This window comes from Pinus tabuliformis, chromosome 7 (assembly GCF_031772625.1).
Source record: "Pinus tabuliformis cultivar Carrire ecotype Pingquan chromosome 7, CPIR1, whole genome shotgun sequence".
NCBI classification, from domain to species: Eukaryota; Viridiplantae; Streptophyta; class Pinopsida; order Pinales; family Pinaceae; genus Pinus; species Pinus tabuliformis.
In genome coordinates, this window is record NC_142293.1 from 838940165 (window position 1) to 838956261 (window position 16097).

A 16097-nucleotide genomic window follows, 5' to 3' on the forward strand; every position below is an offset into this window, starting at 1 on the left:
CGATCTTGATATTCCTGGAAGGTCAGCATACATTATGTCCTATAAATGTCAACAATGTTCGTCCACTAGTATATGGAAAGCATTTTGGAAGGCCTTTGAGTGACCTGAAAATATTTGTTATCATTGTGCAGGTCATCATCTATTGTTTACATGTTTTTGTAATACCTTAGTCTTGTGGATAAGTGAGTCCGGACATTGTTGACATATTTTGGATGTGTACCTCTTATGATGCCCTATATGAGTGCAAAAAATGAGACAATCCATTTACATTGAATGTGCAAGGTCACATCTTGTACAAGGAAAGAGGTGGTTTTGCCTGTCGTTTATCTTATGACATAAATGGTAGTTTTACCTTATGAAATCTATTTAGATCCACAATGACATCATACATGATTTTGAAATTGGATCCTGTTAAGTGAGATGCTTTTGCTAACAGACATTCCCAAATTCGAGATGAAGTACCTTATTTTGTATCTTCACAGTTATTTTGGATTATCTTGTATAACTGTGTTATGTGGAGCTGTGTTACCAGAGCCACTGACCCTGCATATTGGATTCATTGATCTGTTCTGGATTTGCCTAAGATCCTTCATGGAATTGCATCTTGCTGGAGGAGGAGATGGATCCTGAGCCCTTGAAATAGGTCCCATGGAAAATGAGATGGATCCCAAAACTAGGAATTTGACACTAGTATTTTAAAAGCATTTTGGTAGGTGTACTTTCATTATGCAGGTTATCTATAGACTGTTATACCATTATATGTTTTCGCACTACCTTATCTTGGGTGTACCTTATCTTTGTGAATGCACAAGGAGACAATGTAAACATTAAATGTATGCGTTACTTTGGAGATGTCCATGTGGAGATGTATGTGTTACTTTAGAGCTGTGTTACCAGATCCACCGACCCTGCGTATTGGATTCACGGATCTGTTCTGGATTTGCCTAACATTCTTCATGTAAGTGCATCTGCTGGAGGAGGAGATGGATCCTGAGCCCTTGAAATAGGTCCCATGGAAAATGAGATGGATCCCAAAACTAGGAATTTGACACTAGTATTTTAAAAGCATTTTGGTATGTGTGCTTTCATTATGCAGGTTATCTATAGACTGTTATACCATTATATGTTTTCGCACTACCTTAATCTTGGGTGTACCTTGTCTTTGTGAATGCACAAGGAGACAATGTAAAGTTTAAACATTAAATGTGACGTCCTGTGTCATGTATTATTTGATTTTGGAATGTATCAACTGAGAGGAATACTTTACAATAACATTTCTAGATTTTGAGATGTACCGTGTTTTGTATTGTTCGCAATTAATGTGGATTAGCTTGTTGCAGTGAGAGAAGTGAGTTGCTCTTACAGCCTGTGGTGGGAGAGATCTCCATGTGCGTAGCTCTGCTATTACAGCCTGGGATGAGAGAGATCTTCATGTACATACAGGGGTAAAACTAGGAAAATAAAAGGGAGTAAAAATTTGATGTCTGGCTTTTAATGCAAAAGAAAAAGAAGACCAAATGTAAAAAAATAAAAATAAAACTAGCATAAATTGATTTTAAGCCTGGATCTCTAAAGTGGTTAGAGGTTTGCACATGGGTCTTTTTGATCACCCTCGGAATGGATCAATGTACGGGTGATACCATATTTAGGGGTCATGTGCCAACTCTTGAGCTTATATTGGTAAGCAAAGTACCTTGGGATGTGTCAAATTGCAGGAGAAGCTGGCTGTGGACAAGGGATCTATTCCATTGTCGTATCATTTAATTATCATCACTAAAATATAGTAATTATATGTTTTGATAAACTTTCTTGTCTATGTGATAATGACATTACACTGATTATTCTTTGCCTCTTTTCTGTGGCATAATTTTCATTCTGAAGATAACTACTATATTGCATATGACAAGCCCCCACATTATGAGCTATTACTTGAAATTAATAGGCGTGTATTGGCTGGATGGCTGATTTGACACGTTAACACTGGACAGAAAATATAAAGGCTTCTGTAAATCCATAGGATCACGAGGCAGTGGCATAGGAACAGTGCAAAATGGTTCTGATCCTATCTTTTTTGAGATTCAGTGCAAGTATAATTTGGGCTCATAAATGAATAAATTTGTGATGATGCTGAAAATGATTGCATGCTGAAAATCAAATTCTTATATTCTTCTTGTTTAATAGTAGTTGAAGGGATCGCTTAGGACCTTTGTGATGTTACATGCTATGTCTGTTGAGAACATTAACCCATTGTTTATCTGTCTTTGTAAAAATTATTTGGGGCATGCATATTTATATCAGTTTTTTGTCCTTTTCTTTCTCTGGTCATTTTTCTACGTATCACGTGCTATTTTCTTGTGCATGCTTCCGAGTTAAAATAAAAGAGAAATGATTTGCTTTTGCCATATGGCTTTCAAAATTGCTTTATTGACAAAAATTAAAAATGTTAATGATTGTTAATTTGTTCAAGACAAAAGGCAAGGTAAGTCTTTTATTGCTTTTTGTCATGTTAGAACTTGAAAGTAGTGATCTGTAATGTAAATGGTGGAGCTAAGGTGCAAACATGGGGTCCTGAGCTTTGAGATCTATCTGTGCAGCGATTTGTGAAAATGGGAAATTTCTTCTTGCTGCTCGAAAATTCAGAAAGGCTACAAGCACTGATTATATCATCTCGTTTGATGGAGAGGATATGTCAAGGGGAAGCAATACCTACGTAGGAAAGCTGAGGTGTGGATCTTTTTCTTAGTGCCTAATGCTTGATCAGTCATATTTAGTTTTGTGCCAGTGTTTTGTATGCATCTTATTGTATGTTCACAAACATGAGGCTTAGCGCAATTGCATCTTCAAAATGTGAGTGTTTAAGCATTATTGCTTGGCATTAATTTATGAATGTTCTAAACTCTTGAATTAACATTTTGGGAGATGACTTTTAAGAAAGGGATGACTTTTAAGAAAGTCAAGTTGTATGTCACTTTTTCATGTCATTGCAGATCAAATTTTCTTGGAACCAAGTTCACAATATATGATAGTCAACCTTCTCATAGTGGTGGTGTAGCTACAAGTCATGCAGGGCGACGGGTTGGTTCAAAGCAAGTTTCTCCACGAGTTCCAGCTAGTAGTTATAATGTTGCTCACATTGCCTATGAATTGAATGTTTTGGGTACAAGAGGTCCAAGACGAATGCAATGTACCATGCATTCTATCCCAGCGTCAGCCATAGAAGTAGGAATGAACACTTCAACTGTTGAAAATCCATCAAGTACTCTAGTGGAGCCTCTAACATCTTTACGTTCCTTTCACTCCAAGTCAGTCTTTAGTGAAAGTAGTGCTTTTTCTGGGCCTCTCAATAGTGGGAACTTGAAAGATGATACATTGATCTTGAAGAACAAAGCCCCAAGGTGGCATGAGCAGCTTCAATGCTGGAGTTTGAATTTTCAAGGACGAGTGACAGTTGCATCTGTAAAGAAATTTCAACTTGCTAGCTACTGAGCCTGCACAATCTGTCTCTCAGAGTGATCAGGTTAAGGTTATACTCCAGTTTGGAAAGGTTGGAAAGGATTTTTTCACTATGGATTACCGATATCCCCTGTCAGCTTTTCAGGCATTTGCCATCTGTCTTAGCAGTTTCGACACTAAGTTGGCTTGTGAATAGATGGACTATGATGCTGAGGGTTGAGCGTATGTGGTGACCAATATGCCTAGAAATTATTAAAGGGTCTCAAATGCTTAGTAGTGCATACTGGTTTGTTTTATAATAATCCTATTGCATTATATTTACTTGTTTATTCTTGTTCTCACTATGTCTAACATGCACAAGATTGGTAACATAGAAATTAAAATTGTAGCAGAGGATCAGCACTGCAATTAACTGCTGGTATAACACGGGTTGATGATGTATAAGACCAGTCAAGTCATGAGAATCTTTTGTATTTAACTGAACACGTCTTTTGCTTAGACAGAGATGCAGGGGTATTGCTTAGAGAAGCTTTCATAATCCTCTGATATGATGAGTAGTTTTAAAAATAATAGGTCATAGGAGGCTTTCAGAAAGCCTGTGGACTAGAGTCTAGTATATGTCTTTTGAAGTTTGGACTAAATGTTTCTGCTCTAATGATGCGGAGTTCAGGCCTAGGGAGATGTATCTAAGGCTTCCACTGTGTAAAGCCTTTTATATACTTGATGTTGCAATTAATAACCGGAACCAAGTATATTGGAGGATTTTGGGACTGTATATCAAATTATGAATTTATTTGATCATTTATCCTGTTGATATCATGTCATTCTGATGAGAGACATATTTAGCCTCTTCAGTATGGACTTTCCATGGAAGTTATGCTGTTACACAATAACCTAAATATATGTTTCCGAAGAGAGTTTCTTGTTCTGGTAAAACAAAAGGCATGTCACATCTGAAGTGCTCAATTGGAGTATTTGTCATCAGCATTATGTATGTGTATAGATGCTGGCATCTCCAAGTGCATAGGATGTTTTGTATTCATGCCATACTACATGCCTTCTTTGTGGCGGGCATGTCCATGTATGATTATTATGCTTAACATGCGTACTGCCCGATGTGTTATATCTGTGTTTATCAATTCTGTTATATATATATATGGCCAGATGTCTATAAATCTCTCACGAAATGGCGGTTACATATGTGGAATAAGAAGCTCATTTTGGTTTATGGGTTGTTATTGTCTATTTGATACATAGGGCAGCATCTTGAGAAACTACTGGATATCACCGTAATTATTGATTGTCTGATCCAATGCAGTATCACGAAGAGCTTTACAGCATGTTATTACATTGGCTTGATTGGATAATGGCATGCTAAGACTGTTTTACAACAGCTGGTTGTTAAGTGTCCTGTTCATATTTGGTTCATATTAATTCCTATTGCAACTGCTTTGCATTATTTCTAGGGATTGAATGAGCGTGGCAGTTAGGGTAATGTCAAAAATATATAGGTCATACAAATAGTTCCATTGAATAGAGTTGACACACGTCATTTTTTTTAACATTGACCTTGGGGACGATAATTTGTTTTCTCTCAAAAAGTAGTAACACTTAACAGCTGTGAAACTCCAGGCAGTATAATGCTAGAAAGCAATTCTGGATTGGTGTGCTTTTATCTAGGTGAACATTAAATCTTTACTCAAAACTCCAGTTTTAGAAGTATCGATCAAAACTAACAATAGTTTTATGCTTTTATTTCCTGTTTTGTGCTTAGGTTGCTTTAATCTCTCTCATTTCTTGCTTATACCCATGCTTTGTGTGCAGAAATAGAACGCCATTTTCGCTTATAGTGTAAATATCGAAGAGTTCCCTTTAGCTCTTTCTTTTCCCTTTATCATAGGTTATGTAAATGTCAATCTATCTCTAGTTACATGTATTTGTCTCAGAGGTTATGGATGTGTTTATCCTCTCAGTTATATTGTGAATTTCCTAGTCTAAAGGAGTTATAAATATCCTCTTTCACTAGGAGTTTGATTTGGTTGTATGAAATTGCAGTTGAATTTGCATGCACATGGTATATTCAAAACCCAAATGTTGTCTATGTTGTATCTTTGTAGACCCCATGTTTGTGTTTGATGCTTTCGAGGATTGCCCAGGCTCCCGCAACATTGTTTTGGGGGTTGACTATGCCTCTGCATTCTGTTCTCTGTTTCTTTGTTATAATTGTCTGTTTTGTTGGATTGTTAATGAATCTATCATTTGTCATATCTTCATAATCTGTCGTTTGTTCAATTGTTTGATCTTATGTCTAATCTCTGGTAGTTTGTTACGTTCTGCTGGTACCATAGTTTTAAAACTCGGACTAATGCTCGGACTTGGAACCAGCCAAGGGTCAACTCCGACTCGGACTCCGACCTAATATCGACTTGGACTAGTTGATTCCAATGACTTGATCTTTGTAAAAAGTACATTAAATATTTAATTTTAATGAAAAATCATATATTTAAAAATTTTCATTCATGTTTCTAAACTCTGCATTAGAATAATAGAGAGAAGACAATACTTGATCAAAGCATGCTCGTGAATATATCTATTTTATCAAAATCGCATCGGGTGCACTGTCCAATACATGTAATATATAGAGATCAGAGCAAAAACACATAATCAATGCTGCTCCAAAGATCACCCAAGAACCTCCTCAATGTTGCTCTAAAAACCAACTCCAATTGCTCACAAACACTTCACAAATGCTCACATAAATGCAATGAGATAGTTGTGAGGAAATATGAGGGGGTTGGGTCACCTTTATAGCCTTGGGAGAAGGGTAGAGGGGCTAGGAAATAGTAAAAAAAAAAAATTGATTTCAAGTAGGCCCAGCCCACCTTTTTCCCTGCTGCTGAGACTGATCAGTTTAAGTCCGGCTCGGTTGGTCTGGCCAGTCCATCACTGAACTGGCTGAATCGGTGACCAACTCGGCCCGCTCGGTAACCGACCGGCTCCCAAACCGGATAATTGACCTAGTCAGTCCGGGCAAGGGTATGACTCGGTCAACCAGGCCATTTTCGAGTCAGACCGGCTTAGTTTTAAAAGTATGGCTGGTACCTTTCTCATGTTTAGGCCTTACGAGCCATTTGTGGAAGAATGTGGTTTCATGTTGGATTGTGAGTTAAAGTCTTGATTTCCTCCAGGTGCTTCCTATTCCGTTCTACTGCGGTTGTGCCGTTAAAGAGCAAGCTGTTTTTTTCTGACTATTTGCCTTTTTACATAAATGAGGCAGAAAGATAGCGTACCTTTGGATAATTGACAGTTGGCTGCGGATTCTATTTCATGTTTTTGCAGGTGTTTTGATGTAAAACTGACTGGTAGAAATACGTGGCTAAGAATCAGTATGCTATTGTGAATGTTGAATTTACTGTAGAGGGTGTCCGTCTCCAAGCCTTCTGGTTTTCCTGGCTTTTGGACCCGATATTTCGTACAGGTTCCATAAGATTTGCTTGTGCCTTACGTTTCGTTTTTTTGAAGGCATACAATTACTAACTGAACGCTTGACAGGGATGTCGTGGAGTGTTTATACACATGATTTTTGGTATGCTTGCATGCAAGAGCCAAAGGTTCTTTACTTAAAAAAAATGTTTTGGTCTTTAGTTACCGTAAATTTAATAACTGACTTTAAAGTCGGATTCCTGGATCCAAGCTTGCCATAGCTATATACGTTAGCTCAAAGTAAAAACTTTGACATCACTGTGAATGATTCATAGTAGATTTTGGAATTTGATTATATGTAAGATAGGTTTGGTGGTTTTAGTAAAGAGGATTTAAATGCTTCTAATGGGCTACCAGCGATTTATATTTACAGAAAAGACAAATGCTGCCATTGTAACTGCAGGGGATGTGATATAAAAAAATTCGGTTCTCGTCTTTTAGAAAATATCTTATAATATATCTAACACTATGATGGCAAAAGTTCGTTAGGGATGGTATAATCTTAGTCATTACATTTTATAAAAAGAGGCCATTATACCTTGTATATCTTAGTTCCTGGAGCAAGTCCTTTAGTTTCTAGATGTTATCCTAAACACTGCAATATACTTAATTGGGCTGTGTTTATTGTTTTAGTTTTGTTTATGTTTGTCTTAGGTGTTACGTAAGATAGGTTTATCAACCTGGCCTACAAACATCGTCATCTCTATATGCATTGTGTCCTGGCATCTAAACACCATTGCCCTTGTAAACAATTGCAATTTGAGTTGTACAAAAATACATGTGTAAGTTGGCATCATTGCATTGGGGTATTGCACCCATGGATACGATAGGTAGGACCTCAGTGATATGATATTTTGCAATTGTTTATTGTTAAGTCCATGTTGGGGCGCAATTGTGTTGATGCAGGTAACCTAAAAGGTGATTGCGATTAAGAGACCTGTGTGGCAATTGAGGTCCTCACCCTTATTTATAAAGAGAGTACTTTAGAAGTCTTGATTTACAGAGTAATTAATAGCCATAATTCAGAATGGAAACGCATTAATGAAGTAGTTTATTCTGACGATGAGAAAGGAGGATGATTTTCTTATGATTTTAGAAAAGATGTTCTTAAGCTAAACAGAGTATTGAAATAATATATTATCCATTTACAAATTATGCAGTAATAAATAATTGAAAACTGATTATTAATAGAAACGAAATTATATGAATTAAATTATCCACAATTGTCCATTATGTATTCAGGTTTATGCATGAAAAGTTTGGCATAATTTTATGTTTAACATGGATGGAAAACATTGGATACTTTAAACCAGAAGAAATATATAATGTTCTCCCAATAAATGAAAAGTAAGGTTACATAACTACACAATAAAGCCTTTTTAATACATTGCATATTTTAATACATTGGATATTTTAAAGACGTTGGATATTTTAAACTAGAAGAAGAAATATATAATGTTCTTGTAATAAATGAAAAGTAATGTTACATAACTACACAATAAAGTTTTTCATAGAAGTCATTTCATTTGAAAGTTTTTAGATGGAATGTGATATGTTCTTATCAAAATGATCAAACATATCAAAATAGAGAATGAGAGAATGAGATCGTAAAGAGAAGTTGCAAAATTTTGATAGTTTATCTCAAAATACAAAATGAGATCATAAAGAAAAGTTGATGAATTTTGATAGGTAAAAAAAATAGAATTTTTGGGTAAAAGATTAAAACTTGTATAAAAAAAGTGGAACACAAATTATGAATAATTTTTTGTGCATATATAATTGTATTAAATGATTATTATGTCATCTAAGAACTTTTATTCGCTGAGACATCCATTATGATGTCCATTGAAGACATCAATGAGCAAATGGGGACGTAAGTTAAATAACCCAACCAACCTTGACTCTGAGATAAAAGAAGAGTGATTGAAATGTTCCTTGGTTTAATGTTAATGATAGTAGTTGCTGTATTACACTATCAAAATTCATACAAATGTCAATTGGTTACAACTTAGTGATGCAATATGATTTTGAAGTCTTATAAATGTCAACATGTTAAGACCATAAGAAGAGGAGTTACATTTGAGAATCTTGTCGACAAATGACTTTGATTAATCCCTTTTCAACACACTATCAAAATTCATATAAATGTCAATTGATTACAACCTAGTGATGCAATATGAATTTGAAGTCTTATAAATGTCAACATGTTAAGACCATAGCAAGAGAAGTTCCATTTGAGAACCTTGTCCACAAATGACTTTGATTAATCCCTTTTCAATGCATCAATGTTGTTTGAATCTTCACCAACCATTTTATTTTATCTCATGAGGTGCTTTGAGGATAAGACTTTAGATAGAAGCATGCAATGCACTTATTGAAGATATAATAATTATTAAGTAAACTCTAATATATTAATATATGCACTTATTGAAGATATAATAATTATTATGTAAACTCTAATATATTAATATTGTTATCTCTTAGGGATCGGATATGATGAATTTGTCATTATCATTACATCATTCACATTATCAAATATTTACTATGCCAATGACTTTATGGGCTCTAGTCCCACTTCTCCATGGATGTGAAGTTAAGAAACTATTTTGGTTCCTCTTTTCCATGGCTAATTTAATTAAAAAAACTATTTCGATATAGTATACCTTCTTTAAATCATTCCCAAGTAAATCACTAGTTACTTTCAAAATTGTCTTTGTTCTTGCATCTTCATCTCTCCATGTACATCCTTTAGATGCATTGTTAAAATGCCTCAAAATTTTGCTTTATCATTCTAAGATGATTTTGACAAGCAATATGCTTCATCAATGTTTTGATTCCTCCAAGCAATATTCATTGGGATGGTGATCTATGGCTTTGAAAATAGAGGTAGGAGATCTAGTGACTTAAAGCAACGTATCTAGTGAATTTAAATGTGAATTGACCATGACTATATTGATATACCTAGTGAATTTGAGGCAAATTGTACATAAAGGGTTTATGAGATGCAAATCCCATGAATTTGAAGTAGCTTGAAAATAAAGGGAGGTTTTTGAGAAGTGGATTCCATGAATTTGTAGTATCACATAAATTTCAATCTATTCTATGCACAATATTGATCTATCCTATGAATTTGAAGTAGGCTGCAAATAAATTGCTTAGTATGAGTTGATTTTTTGTATTGTATTTAAAGGACTTCTTTACATATTTAATTGAGCATTATACCATTGAGCTAGGGCATATTCATGAATGTAGGGATACATTGAGCTAGGGTATATTCAAGCATAATTGAGTAGATCCATCATATATATATTGATTTGTGTTGAAAAATAATGATTACATTACATCTGGATTTACATTGAACACATACAATGAGATAGGACATGCTCAAGTAGATCCATGCACATTCATCAGAGACCTAAGTATCCCAACAAATCAAATTGTAGGTGGAAGGTTCTTAAAATCCGGTCTATGTGATTGCACTGAAATACATTGATTTAAGGCATGATCAAGTGGATCCATAGTCAATAGTATATTCAAATGCATGCAAAGGATTATGAGAAGTGAATCAGAGAGATCAAACTAAGAAATACATTGAGCGATGACATATTAAAGCATTCATTTAAATGTATGTGGATGTCTTGAGTATGTGAAACATCTTTGACTAAAATATTAAAGCTTTTATGATTTTAGATATATTTGTAAAATATATCTGGTCATGTATTGATCAAAGCTTTCTAAATCTCTGAAGTGGATTTGTGTTCATCCAAAAAGGCATAGGGTTTGACTTAATCAAGTGCACAAGTTAATACTCCTAATATTGTTATAAGCCATTTTCTTTTTATTTATTATTATGATGAGTAATATGTCACATATACCAAAGACTCTAAAGGAAGTGCTTGGCAAATTAACCTTGAACACTCTTTACAAATGTTATAATCATTGGAAAAGTGAAGAGAAAAAAATATAACCTAAAATTTAAATAAAGTTAGACGTAATGTTGGATAACAAATTTGCATCTTTTGACGACAAGACCCATAAATAGATAAATTATAAAGTGATAATATTGTTTTAGAATAAGTTGCAAATAATGGAGATTAGGTTACAAGAATTAGAAAAGAAAATGGACGAACAAAAGTACTTATCTAGGAAAGAGAGGTTGATAATCTAGAAAATCTTTAAATGGAGAACATGATTGAAGAGATAGAAGAAAGAGAAGTAGTAGTTTGGCCCTAAATAGTCTAAAAGGTAATTTGGATATCAAACCCATTAACATAAATAATCATTGAGGATTATACCATAAGCATAATAAAATAACCTTAAGCCGCATGGTTTTGGTTTGAAAGAGGAGATAGAAGAGAATATACTAGTGCTAATCAAGGAAGAGCTACATAATGAGTTACAAAATAGAACAACTTGTCACATAGAAGCAAAGAGGCTAGGAAAAATTATTGAACATAAAGATAGGTTAATACATGTTAATGTAAGCTCTAAGCTCTATTGACCATAAATATGGAATGCTAAGTAAAACATGGAGTCTACAAGGTTTAAGAATACTTATAAATGATACATCATTCCAAAAGATGACCCTAGATTAAGAAAAGAAGTGAAAAGGTAAAAGTGAGGAAGAAAGGAAAATTGGGCAATACTTAGAAATAGAAAAGTAATTAATGTAATTACTAGAGATTTAAAACATATAATAATAAATAGGCATTTGAGACACTTGGGATCCTCTCTTTGTATTGTTTCGAATTTCCATGGAGCAAAGGTTCCTAGTTAAGTTGGATATTGATTGAAATTGATATTATGTTACTTATTGAAACTTCAAAACATTAAGAATTCAGGGTCCCTAACATAGAAGGATCGGTCTTGTGATAAGTATGGAACTTCTCTTACAAAGTCTTTGGAGGAATAGCTTGTTACATAAGGAAAAACATTTTTCCTCGTATTATAATTCACAATAAATACCCTTTCAATAAATACATATGGACAGAAATATCAAACATTAATATATTATTTAGCAATTTTTTATTTTGCACCTATAACTTTACTTTTTACAAGCAATACAATTTAGATAAAAATTGTCCCTATAATAATGTCTTGAAACATGAGATTTGTAGTCTAAGAAATAACAATAATGTCCATTTACTAAGGGATTTTAGTGCCATAACAACTAACCAAACTATAATCTTAAGTGAATTCTAATCCCAACCCTTTAAGGTTAGAATCAAACTAGATGACTTGTATTGTATATCTAATATCTTTAATATACAACTAAATAGTTAATTTTGACATCTTAAATGACCATTAACTTGACTAAGATCATAGATCCTTAATACTAACTTTAAACATTGTCATGCATGATAATCCTATAAAAGAAAATTCTAATAACAAAACACTTTTTAACAAAAGTAAAATTAATCCTATTGTAAAGTTTTAAAAAAATGAGTTAAATCTCCTATTAAGTAATGATAAATTTAAATACATCTATTATAATTTTATTACAACCCTCACAACTTGTATAAATAAGTTTTCTTGACCCAAAGTTTCATGTAAAAAGAAAAATATAGTAGCCAGCCTGTGATATCATAGTATAAAATTGGTAGAAAAGCAACCATGAATCCTTCATTTAAGTTTATAAATTTTGAAAGCTTAAAAAAACCAAGACCAAAGCATAGAAGCCCCTCTTGTGGCATATCATTTGAGACATCTGCTCATCTGGTAATCAATGACCCAAAGTTTCATGTAAAAAGAAAAATATAGTAGCCAACCCGTGATATCATAGTATAAAATTGGTAGAAAAGCAACCATGAATCCTTCATTTAAGTTTATAAAATTTTAAAGCTTTAAAAAACAAAGACCAAAGCATAGAAGCATAGAAGCCCCTCTTGTGGCATATCATCAGAGACATCGGTACATCAGGTAATCAATGACGACCAATATCATTGTGCACCACTGTTTCAGTCATGTATTCATCCCTCTACAATTCACAATTCGGATTTGTAAATGGCCATTGGCATATAATCCATGGCATTAACAGAAACCAGAGAACCCATCACTCTTTCTCCTCTACTCTACTCTACTCTACTCTACTCTACTCTGCATCGCAACAACAAAACATTGGAATCTTAATTGCTCTGATCTCCCTCCCATTCATTGTTCACCATCGCTAGCGGTGCCCCCTCCATTCACCATCACATCACTCACATTGACTGATACATTGATTGCAAGAAAGCCCAATTCATTTTACTTTTGTTTATATCTTCCATAGGTCGAGGACAACAACATAGCCATTTCTCTTCCATTTCTAAATATGTTTCATATGCGCAATAGAATATATATATATATATATATATATATATATATATATATATATATATATATATATAAAGTTTAAAGGCTTAAGGGTAAAGAGAAATATCACAATGTTTTAAATATATATAAGATTTAATATGGTCGAGTTTGAAACAACTTTATTGTGCCGAGAGGCTCTTTAAATTATATAAAAACAAAATAATATTAAAATTTAATAAACACAATAAAATAAAATTAAAAAAATTAATATAATAATTATTAATAAAACATGTTGACTCCGTATAATTATATAAAAATAAAATAATAAAACAAGAAATGAACAAGAAATAATAATATAAAAATAAAATAGAATAAAATAATAAAATTATTTTAATAAAATAAATTAGCCAATTTACTTGCTCCAGGGTGCGGCTTGCTGGCCAACGAACGTATTGCTAAGGTCTTCGTTTTGCTGTGCAGGTCACATGTTCAAACCTCAACTTAGTTGTGTGCCATGCTTGGGAGCGGTGCGGTTGCACCTAGAGGTTATAGTGGTGGTCGTCGGGGATCAACCCTGTGTCACGCGAATAGAAGAGCCGATGCATTATCGATTCCACTAGTCGCAAAATAATCCAATTTACCCCTATGAAACATTTTGACTCATGTATTGCTAAGGTCTTCGTTTTGCTGTGCAGTTCACATGTTCAAACCTCAACTTAGTTGTGTGCCATGCTTGGGAGCGGTGTGGTTGCACCTAGAGTTTATAATGGCGGTCGTCAGGGATCGACCTGTGTCACGCGAATAGAAGAGCCGATGCATTATCGATTTTGCCAGTCACAAAAAAAAAAAATCCAATTTACCCCTGTGAAACATTTCGACTCACGGTTTTCACAAACCATGGTTTTTTCCCATGATATTTTTTTCTAATCTATCCTATAAAATAGAAAAAACAAAATTATTTAATTAAAATAAAAAATTCAATTTACTCTTATGTAAACATTTTGACTCACGGTTTTCAAAAACATTAGTTTTCTCTAGTGGTATTCTTTTGTAATGTAGCAGATTTAAAAGCATAAAATTGTAATGAATTTTCCACACATAAAAATAATCAATTGTCAATTCATTGTGCCAAATTTGAATAATTTTGTGTGAGAGCTATCTATAGGCATAATTTTTTTAAAGTGATTCGTGATTAGGACCTAGAGTTGTCAATCTCACATGTGGCTATTATTGGTAAAGGTTCTTGTAGAACACCATACAAATTAAAAAAATAAACAAGGGAAAATTTTGATAAAACATTTTCATTATGATTTTTTAATTTAAAAAGAAAAATAAAAAATAAGAATTATTTTCTCTTTGCTTATATTATTTTTTAATTTGTGTAAATAAACTAAAATCATTAAACCAAAAACACATTTATCTTTGTATCAAAGCCTCTTATAGGCAAAGTTTTAAAAATAAATAGATAGGGAATCCTATTTCAATGATTTTGTTTATTCTCTTTCACTGATTATGATTCATATGTTTATAGTCTTTACGTTTGAAAATTTAGTTTTTACTTCTGTGTACCTGATGTTTTGCTCCAACATGAGAGTGTTTTATAGGAAACCAAGCATCAATTTGTTTTGCAAAATTTGAGATTTGAATCCTTTTATGCGAGAGCAATTATGTTTTGCTCCAACATGAGTGTTTTATAGGAAACCAAGCATCAATTTGTTGTGCCAAATTTGAGATTTGAATCCTTTTATGTGAGACCAATTTATAGGCATGAAAGATTCACTTTCAAGGCTTAGGACCTTGAGTTGTCAATCTCACAGGTGACTATTATTCGTAAAGGTAAGCCTTCACTTTACAACACCACTTTACTTAAGAAAATAAATTAGGGAAAAAATTGATAGCTTCTTTTGTTATAATTTCTTAAATTAAAAATGAAAATAAAAGCAAGACTTATTTTCTTTATTTTTATTTTTATTTTAAATTTTTTGTGAATGGTTAGTCAAAATAAAAGAAATTTGTTCAACCAAAAATACCTATATTTATTGTTGTACTCTGGCATGAGAGTGTTTTTATGAAAGTGTATTAACTTCTTCTTTTAAAGTGCTTGTGAATGTCCGTATGTTTGAAATTAGGCTTCATTTTTGTATGTCTTAATTTTTATATAATTATCTATTATGTAAACTAGCATAGATCCATCTTAACCCCGGATCAAATCTCTCAAGGTGCAAACTTTTCCTCAAGTTCAATCTTTAAACATCTTTTTTGAGTGCAAAACTATGTCCATATGTCTGAAATTAGGCTTCATTTTTGTATGTTTTATTTTTTATATAATTATCTATTATGTAAACTAGCATAGATCCATCTTAACCTCGGATCAAATCTCTTAAGGTGCAAATATTTCCTCAAGTTCAATCTTTAAACATCTTTTTTGAGTGCAAAACTTGAGTAAAGGTTTTCTCCTCTAGAGATTTCATCCCTCTTGGCACTTGATAGATTGGGAGTTATGGATCTAGGCTAGTAAATATTTTAAATGGTTCAAAATAAAATAAAATAAAAATGGAATAAAATAAAATGCATAAAATTAAAATTGTGGAGGTGAATATGACTTTGACATTTTCCAATTCCAACCCATGGTGTTTCCCATGGTATTCATAACCCATGGTTTTTTCCACAGTATTCTTCTCTAACATAACCTATTGAAACCGTGAAAAATTAAACACTAATGTGCCATGTTAAACCCTAATGATATTTTACATGTAAAATAGAATTGGCCTGCCCAATGGAGTAATGTTTTTTCTAGAATCCTTATCATGGATTTACATATCAATAACTTTGGTGTCTTCCAAGTTAATGGCTTGAGGCCACACACTTTG

The 16097-nt window shown here is 33.2% G+C and overlaps 1 pseudogene across 1 annotated transcript in view; it reads left to right on the top strand.

Moving 5' to 3' along the window:
- Positions 1-4267, top strand: part of LOC149250237 (tubby-like F-box protein 3) — a 38391-nt pseudogene extending 34124 nt beyond the window's left edge. Inside the window, exons 3-4 of the transcript XR_016266816.1 lie at positions 2595-2724; positions 2988-4267. The product of XR_016266816.1 is annotated as a tubby-like F-box protein 3 (transcript). The remainder of the gene's footprint in view (positions 1-2594; positions 2725-2987) is intronic.
- The last annotated feature ends 11830 nt before the right edge of the window (positions 4268-16097 follow it).